Genomic DNA, 7,161 nt, shown 5'->3' with positions numbered 1-7,161 from the left:
ATATAATGTGGTTGGCTTTAAATGATGCATGACATGATACTGTATGAAAATGTGTTGTGATGTGATCTGATGTAATGCATGTCTTTACGTTATGATATTTATGTTTTCTTCTATAGGAATTATAAGGTAGGATGCAGGAATGTTATAAGTAAATCATAAACTTAGCTGGAATCCTTTTCTTGGTTTCTAGAACCATGCCGCACAGAGAACGTATAAGAGGTAGGAGTGGGAGAGGACGGCCTCCCATTAGGAGAGGGGGAAGAGGAGAAGCCGATAGAAGCTCTTCCCAAGAGGGGTCGACTACCGGACCATATGCGTTTGTACCACCGCCTGAAAACGCACCTCCCCCACAAACTGTACCACCTCCTGAAAACGCACCTCCCCCACAAGTTGTACCCCCTCCTGAATACGCACCGTCCCGTCAAGTTGCACCATAGGCCGGGTTAGACCCCGCATCAAGGTTAATGTTGGAATCCCTCCAAACGACAATGCAAACCATGCTGGCCACACAACAAGCCACGTTGTTAGCTACGCAACAAGTTGCAGTAATGGCCACGCAGCCATTGGATGTGGTAGCTATACAACCGGCCAAAAACCCGCATCCAGGCAGGGGTGCAAGTTGGTTAAAGAATTTCAGATAGTATAACCCCCGTCCATTTGTCGGTTCAAAGGAAGATCCCACAGCGGCTCAGATGTGGATCGCAAACATGGAAACGACCTTTGAATCAATGAGATGCCCTGATGAATATAAGGTGGCGTGTGCACGGTGGATCCGTCCTATGGGAAGGCATGGATCATGAGGGTACTCAATGGAGTTGGCACACACAGGGGTTGCTCCCCCAACCTTCAGTGACTTGTGATCATATGGGAAAAGTTCATCAACTAACATCCCATGGATGACTACAAGCGAGCATACACCATGCATCCTCGTGACAAAGAGAGAGTTCTATGATATAACACCTCAATTTTGGACACCAGTTAACCATTACGTAGGCTAAGCTAGCTACCCAAGTTTATGAACAACAAGAGCTATATACCTTGAGCCTATGATAGTTACCATTAGTTGTGATATAACTTCATTTGATATTTTTTGTTTCACAATTTCCTTTGCATTTGTTTAGTGTTGTTAAGATTATTATTATTTGCTCGACTGTGTTTCTTTTTACCCTTTTTGTATACTGTTTTTCTCATTCTCTATTGTAAGGCAAAATGGAGGTACACACAAGCTTGGAAGTTCAAAAGGATATTTACTCAGTTATGAAACCCCTATTCCAACCTCCTAAAGCCTATCTATCCACTTTACGATCTTGTCTTTGAACATTCTATTGAACACTTATTTTCTTTAAGAGTCAGGGGAGGTGGACGTGTGCGGGTCACAATCGGGTCGGGTTGGTAATGAGTCGGAGTAAAGTATGCGTGCGACCTAGAAGCTAGGTCAAGTTGGGTAGGCAGGAGGGTTATTGGTCCAGGGTGACGGGTCGACCAAGTGATATGAATTTGTACCCAATTCAAGCTCTATGTAGAGATCTACTGTCCAGGACGGAGGTATCCTCAGTACATTCTCTAAAAACAAATCAGGGAAGTCATGAGATCAGAGAAGTCTTGTAGAGGGTTAGTTGTAAAGTGGAAAAGTAAATAATGTAGCATTTGAAGCAAAAAGGAAAAATAATTTAATGTTGTATTCTAACCTAATGGCTACAAAAAGACATAAAGGCAGCTACCCTAACACTAGTTCCATGGTCTTCTTACCGACGCCATCGTCATCTGTATAAGATGTCTTACCTTAAAATATTCAACGAAAATTATACCAAACCAGCTCCACATAATTTTTAATTTTAAGAATCTTAAATATGTAGCAAGAGACTTGATTTGGGAAAATTAAAAGAGATTAAAGTAGATATGTTGAGATATTTCTTTATCTTCAATAATTAGAATACAAGGTGACTGATCTTTGCAATGATTTTGTTTTAATTGATATCATGAAGAAGATGGATCTGAGGTTGAATTGGATGTTTAGGAGTAGATTTAGGCTGGTACCAAGAATAATTAGTTACTTTGACCTAGGTCAACCAAGTAAGTAGCTCCACGATCGACTTCGTTGGATGAATTATATTATGTATGACGATGCATCCCCCATTGCCATTGCACGTGTCATATGTATGAATGATATGTTACGATATATTTTATAATCTCATATTATGTTGTGTTATGTCATGCTATGCTATGTTATTCCATATTGTGCTATGTTATGTCATGCTATGATGTGGTAAGCTTCAACATGTTGTGTGAGCCACGATAAGTTGTGCTATGCATAGAAGCTATGCTTTGATGTTATCATGTCAAAGTTGTTAAGGAAACGATATTCTATAATGCTTAAGTTTCGTGACAACTATGTTATGTGTTACATATTGTAGAGGAATTATGTAAGCATAATTTACAAACTTAATATGTTATAAATAAATGGAGGTTTGTCTTGCCTCATATAATATTTCATGATTAAAAGCTATGAGAACCTCGTGCATATTTGTGTGTCATGTGCACTGTAATACATTCCCATTATGATGAGTACAAACGTATACATTATGACTAGGATTTACGGCATTTATGTTTGTCATGAGATCATGCCTACCCTTTCCCTCTATAGTATCTGGCAAAACTTGTTAGCGAGTGCTATCACGACGAGTCAGACCCAAGGGGTGTGTGAGCCTACCTGGTGGGCCCATGCTTGCATGTGTGGGCCATATGTAGAGAAGTAGATATGTTGAGATATTTCTTTTTATCACTAGGAGGGTGTCCAAAAGAAGTAATTTTCCTCGATTACGACTTATTTCACATAATTAGCATCATAATTAGGATAAAAAGCTAGAAAAGGAAATCGAACAGACCAAAAATCATCATACACTCGCAGGCCACGCGTTACCAAACGTCGTCACATATTCTTCTCATGACAGCCACGTGCAAGTACCATGCGTGAGAGGATTCTGCAAGCGCGGGTCACAGGTCAAGGTTTCTTATCTAATAGTGGGCTAGTCAGTTCAATTTTCTTTGGACAAAGGGTTGAATCGGGTTGGTTAGTGGGTGGCAGGTCAGTTTGGGTCAAAATACGTGGGTCGGATCGGTATTGTAGAAGGTGGCGTGTCCTCGTCTGGGTGGAGACATGTCGCTCCACGCCACGCTTGTTGCATCGTTCTACTCGGCACCCGACGGGTGTCTTCCTTCTGATAGCACGCATCATTCCTCTCGCTGATTGACATGTGGCACGCCAAAACTTCATCTCTCCTTCTAACAGTCATAACATAGATCCGATTAGGTTTTTTTCTTTGAGTTTTAAATTTTTGTATTTTTTTTATTTTGAACTCAAATCAACTTGGTTTCTTTAGCAAAGTTGTAGATCGTAGTTTCGGCTACATCATGATATTTTTCTTAAATTTAAACACCAAACAAAGACGAAGTGATGCGTGTTTAAAGTAGGTTCATTGCTTCCTCTTACCATTCTTGGACGAACTCTCGGGGCTCTATTTTTTGGTCCAAACTTCTGTCGAGTTCCTTTACAAAATCTGTGAAGAATTCTACCTCAAAGAACATAATGTGTGTGTGTATGCCCGCGCGCGTGCGTGTGTGCGTGTGTGAAGTCACTGAGCAAAAGGAGTGCGTATAATATCACAGTGTATATGATATCGTAATGGATGACATGTACTTATGATGCAAGTCATACTCCATTCTTTTCTTGATATAGCATTCCTATAAGACATACATACATAATACTTGTCATCATATTTCATGATTAATATACATGACTTTCTTATGTCTCATAGGCATAGAGCGAAGATATTAACAAAGTTTATAATAGCATGATATTGATAACACAACATAGTTCAATAACATACATAATCATATCATAGTATAACTTCTAACATATAATAACTTGTATCATGACATAACATATATCGTAGCATAGACATAACATAGCACACGTCAAATAATACCAAAACATGACACATGTAGGGGGTCACAGCACACGAGTCATTCATATAGCAAACAAGTCATCTAACCAAACCAATAGTAAAACTAACTTACTTGGTTAGCCTAGACTTGAAGCGTAAAGAGCTTGTGGGTTGTGCGTCTATGTACTTATGAGTTTTTTTTCTCTACTCGACGGTTAGAAATTGGTTTTCCTTGTTTATTTTTTTCACTGGTCTCATTTTCAAATGGAAATCCACGTGCAATCTAGTCGCCCTTTGGTTCCAATTACCTCGACTGGGGGAGAAGTCAAATGGGGAAGAAGTTCTATGTTGTTGCAACCGAAAGGAGGCGGCCTGAGAATCAAATGGAGAGTGGGTGGTTGGTTGGGGTTCTAGCGGTTCCAACGACTCCGACCAAAATTTCCTACATAATTATTTAATTATTATTATTATAACCTTAGCTCTTTATAATAATAATAATAATAATAATAAAAATCAACATAATAAAAAAAATTAGTCCAAGATATTATTGGCCTAACATGATGAAATCAAGTGGAGAGATATTTAATTCAACAAACTAAAGAAATGTCAAATAAAAAAAGTTGTTGAATTTTGTAACGACCACATATAAAAAAAAAACACTAGGGTCGCCAAAAAATGCGCAAAATTTTTGGCAAGGCGTTGAAATTCTTGCACCCCTCTCAGTCACCGTCACAGAACACACCTGCAAAGTAGAAAGGAAAAACATAGAGAGAAAACGAGAGAGGGAGAGTGAGTGATTTTCGAGAATACTCCAACAACGATAATCTCATAGATCTAGTGTCGAAACAACCAACTCACACTGTGAAAGGGATCACCGACGACTGCACGTATATAGGAGGTAAGCTCTCACGCCTTCACAATGTGATTCGTCGTCGGAAAAGAGGGTTTGAGTTTCAGATTTTAGAATCTTATAGATCTGCACATAATAGGTGCATATAACCAGAAACACTCGGTGGGAAGCAAAGAAGAAGGGTCAGTGACGAACAACCAAAGGGAAAACGGCAAGAAACGAACGTCGGAGAGAGAAAACTAATTGAAAAACTCGAGGGAAACGAGTAGAGAAGACGAAGTCCATGGACTTTGGGTCGAACCTAAATTTGTTACCCAACTGCAGCCCATTACTGACACTATTCTACCTAGACCCAAACCAATCACTTGCACCACCTCAGCCCCAACCGTGCGCTTGCAGCCCGATTGATACTCGAGTAACCGAGGCGCAACCTGCTACGGCCCACGCATTAGCCCATACCTGCAGCAGCCAGTACTGCGCCGCAATCTGCAACCTGCATATGCAGGTATGCTTTCATGTGGGTTGAACCATACCAAAGAGTGCACATCATGGACCCATGATTTTGTACAATTGTTGGTGTCGATACGACTTGTAACAGCTCAAGCCCACCGCTAGTAGATATTGTTCGTTTTGGACCGTTACATATCACCGTCAGCCTCACAGTTTTAAAACGTATCTACTAGGGAGATGTTTCACACTCTTAATACTTCATTCCTCTTTCCAACCGATGTGGAATCTCACAATCCACTCTTCTATAGGGCCCAGCGTCCTCGCTGACACTCATTCCTTTCTCCTCACTAGCACACTACTAGTGTCTAGCTCTGAAACCATTTGTAATAGCCCAATTCCACCGCAAGTAGATATTGTCCTCTTTGGGCTTTCTCTTTCGGAATTCCCCTAAAGGTTTTAAAAATGTGTGTGCTACGGAGAGGTTTCCACACTCTTGTAAACGCATTTATTTGTGAGATCCCACATCAATTGGGGAGAAGAACGAAACAAGGATGTGGAAACTTTCTCTCTAACAAATGCGTTTTAAAAACTTTGGGACAAACTCTGAAATAAAAATTTTAAAGAAGACAATATCTACTATCGGTTGGCTTGAGCTCTTATAACTAACCGTTAGGTTGGTTTAAAAACTTTGAGGAACAATATTTTTAGGAGTCTAATTGTTCATATGTATGTTAAATTGCTATACACGACATGGTGCCTGCAATGTGTGAGAGTTGCACTGAGAAGATTAGGGAGTGGGAAGAAGTGGTCTCAGAAGATGATATTATGAATTGGATGTGATGCCTCATTTAGAAAACTTGGCAGCTGATGTGATTTCTCGAACAGCATTTGGAAGCAGCTATGAACAAAGAAAAATGATCGTTATACGTCTTAAACAACCTGAGAATCTAGTCGTTAAAGCTATATCTACCGTTTACATACTAGGATGGAGGTGAACTCTTGCAACATTCAATTTATATATTCTTATTTATTGCTTAAATACCTAATCCATTTAGACATGAATATGAGTATTTTTTTTAGGGATTTTTCTCAAAGTTTTAAAAGGCTTGTGCTATATGGAGAGATTTTCACACTCTTAGGAAGAATCTTTCGTTCCCCTCTCCAACCAATGTGAGATATCATGATCCACCCACTTTCGGGGCTTAGAGTCCTCGGTGGCACTCGTTTCTCTCTTCAATCGATGTTGAATCTCACAATCCACCCCCCTTTAGGGCCCAGCGTCCTCATTGACACTTGTTCCTCTTTCCAATTGATGTGGGATCTCACAATCAACCCTCCTTCGGGGCCCAATGTTCTCACTGACACTCGTTCCTCTTTCCAATCGATGTGGGATCTCAAAATCAACCCTCCTTTGGGGCCAACGTCCTCGCTGGTACACCGCCTAGTGTCTAGCTCTGATATCATTTGTAACAGCCCAAGCCTACCGTTAACAGATATTGTCCTCTTTGGGCTTTCACTTTTAGGCTTCCTCTCAAGGTTTTTAAAACGCGCCTGCTAGGAAGAGGTTTCCACACCCTTATAAAAAATGCTTTGTTCCCCTCTCCAACCAATGTGAGATCTCACAATCTATCTCCTTCGGGCCCAACATCCTTCCTGACACTCATTCCTCTCTCTAATCGATGTGAGATCTCATAGGAACAATATTTATGAAATTTCGTATAACATCTTATTATAACGTTTGTGCAGGTTTGTACCAACGAAGTCAAACAATAGAATGAAAAAGATGAGCAAAGAATTAAAAACGTTGCTCTTCGACGTTATCAACAAAAGGCAAAGGGCTATGATGGCAGATGAAGCTATGCAAACTGATCTATTAAGCATCCCCTTAAAATCAAATTTGAAAGAAATTCGAGAGCA

The 7,161-nt window shown here is 40.1% G+C and overlaps 1 long non-coding RNA gene across 1 annotated transcript; it reads left to right on the top strand.

The window, feature by feature from the left end:
• Positions 1–6,196: 6,196 nt before the first annotated feature.
• LOC111440573 lies at positions 6,197–7,159 on the top strand. Its single transcript, XR_002709955.1, has 2 exons — positions 6,197–6,235; positions 6,991–7,159. It is a non-coding gene; the product is annotated as an uncharacterized LOC111440573 (long non-coding RNA).
• Positions 7,160–7,161: the final 2 nt, after the last annotated feature.

The sequence above is a fragment of the Cucurbita moschata genome, unplaced genomic scaffold (assembly GCF_002738365.1).
Source record: "Cucurbita moschata cultivar Rifu unplaced genomic scaffold, Cmos_1.0 Cmo_Scf00462, whole genome shotgun sequence".
Classification (NCBI taxonomy): Eukaryota; Viridiplantae; Streptophyta; class Magnoliopsida; order Cucurbitales; family Cucurbitaceae; genus Cucurbita; species Cucurbita moschata.
Note: the sequence above shows the minus strand (reverse complement) of the source record. Positions and strands in the feature narration are given on the sequence as shown.